The sequence below is a fragment of the Octopus bimaculoides genome, chromosome 7 (assembly GCF_001194135.2).
Source record: "Octopus bimaculoides isolate UCB-OBI-ISO-001 chromosome 7, ASM119413v2, whole genome shotgun sequence".
In the NCBI taxonomy this organism is placed as follows: Eukaryota; Metazoa; Mollusca; class Cephalopoda; order Octopoda; family Octopodidae; genus Octopus; species Octopus bimaculoides.
The window spans coordinates 24,805,788-24,808,338 of NC_068987.1; positions in this window are offsets into that span (position 1 = coordinate 24,805,788).

Here is a 2,551-nt window from a genome sequence, read left to right on the forward strand (position 1 = left end):
TATATATATATATATATATATATATATATATATATATATATATATATATGAGCACACACTGTGTGTTCTCTACTCTTCTTCTTAACAACAGCGCTCATCTAAATTATATGATAACCACCCAGGCTTAACATAAGAAGCCATGTACCTAGTAATAAGGTTAGACATTCACACAATAGGATAAAGGCTTTTCCTAAGCGAAATTCCATTTTCAAACTTCAAGATCATAAAAATAATACTGATTTACGCTCTGATTCTAGGTATATAAACTGGTTGAATGTGAGATTGGTCTACAGTCATATTAATAAGATGTGCCACTGATTATCATCAGATCGAATAACATCCGTGTGTCTCTTATTTCAAGTGTGTGAGAAATTAAAACAACGTAAGACTTGCCTAATTGGATATCGTGGATTTTATACGCTATTATCTAAGGAGTTGCTCATCAGAATCCTGGAAAGTCCTATGTTATACAATACTACAAGCAACTGTGACTTAGACGTGATATTCCATGTTAGTTAGGCGCTGCTCTTTGGCAAGGGTCAGCTTGGGTTGAAAAGAAATCGGACTCGGGTTGTTCCTTGTATATGAGGAACATAGGTTCGTTTCACAGGGCAAATATATATATATATATATATATATATATATATATATATATATATATATCATCGCTTTGAATTATTTATATTAGACGTATTAAAAAAAGATTCTCCTCCACTTTGGTTTGTACACATATAATGCGTTGGCTGATCCAAATATACAAATGAGCGCTCGTTGGAGTAATATTTCAGTCTTTCACTTTTAAACACTATCTTACAATAACTAAATTTTGAATGCAATGTTTGATCTTGGTAAATATTCATGCAAATTTCTTAGAAACCCCAACGAGGAGCTCAACTACATTAATGTAGGGTCGAGCTATCCCATATGGCGTTTAAGAACATTATAAGAGCACTAAGAACATTCTATGAGCAGGGTTTTAACCTGGATTTCATCTAATAAAGAAATATTTGACAAGGCAACACCTTACTAATAACTACATTCTTGTGAGTAGCAGATTCAAAGAAAAAAATAACCTACAATCTCAGCTCGGTCCCCACTAAGAGAAAAAGCGTAGAAATATTATTAGTTTCGCACTCAATTCTAGCTCAATGTTAAATAAGGTATAGAGAAAACTTTTCTCGGATTAATAGAGAGCTAATTCCCGCCTACCCCCAGAAACCCAGAATTGTTTGAAAATAAAAACAAAAATAATAAAAACAAAAAACAGTTAAGACTACGATTAGCTGCACTCTTAATATGAAACAGCTCCTACTTCGTGAAATATTCACACCCAATGAGACTGAATGTTCATGCAGGAGAATTGCGACTTGCCCACTGAATCGATCAGAAATCAAAACCACAGAAGCTAACCATAATACCAGCCTGAAACGCTACGGTAGTTTGACAGTGGGCCTCTTTAAGAAATAAAACAACTCTCTCTTCAGAAACATCGGGAGGCGAAATAATACAGAACTCGCAAGCTACGTAAAATGAGTGAAATTTTCCGAAAAATGCAAGCCATACGTGAATATTAGCAGACGTTGGTTTTCTGCCGCGTAGTAAATAATCATTTCTATTACAGGCACAAGGCCTGAAATTTCTTTTACAGGCACAAAGCCTGAAATAAATCGATTAATGGTACTTATTTTACTGACCCCGAAAGGTTGAAAGGCAAAGCAAAATCCACCTCGGCGGATTTTGAACTCAGTACTTAAAGACGGATGAAATACCGCTAAGCATTTTTTCCGGCGTGCTAACGATTCTGCCAGTTCGCCACCTTTTATGCCATGTAGTAAATAATAAAACTCCTCTCGACCGGGGTTTGACTTAGCTTTTAGGCTAAGTCAAAAGTTTTCAGTCCCTGCTTGCACGAACAGAAATCTTTAGTCCGGTACTGAACACACCGCCACAACCCTTTAAGGGGCTTACCATTATGTTTATGTTTATGCGAGTGCATGTGTGCATGTACAATTGCATCCGGTCGCAAGGTAGGGCAGATTGTCTACCGAATAAGCGTAGTGGAATGATTTTGGTCTATCTAAAATGAATTTAATTCCTTCAACGCATGCTCTTTAATGTTAGAATTTTGCAGCGATTTCATACGCACAAATACGCACGCATACGCATGCATACGAATTTGATGTTTACCGTTTTTCTACATATGTGGATCTTTTCACGAAAATATATTCCAACTCTTCATATACAGCTTCGTGCAATAGAATACTAGCGCAAAAACCAATTTAGTTCTACGTGGGAAGAAAAGTAGTGAAGCACGTGAAGGGTCAACGGGAAAGCGTTCGCATGCATAAATACATACATACATACATACATACATACATACACTTCTATTTCACTATACACGCCAGCTCAATTTGATTCGTCTTTATTAGTCAAAAGACACCTGTTGTTATTTTTTTGTTCTCCGTTTTTTTGTCTTTGTTGCTGTTCACATTCGCTTGTTTTCTGGCAAAAAAATCTAATGATCTTAGCTTGGACTTTGTGTGTGTGTGTG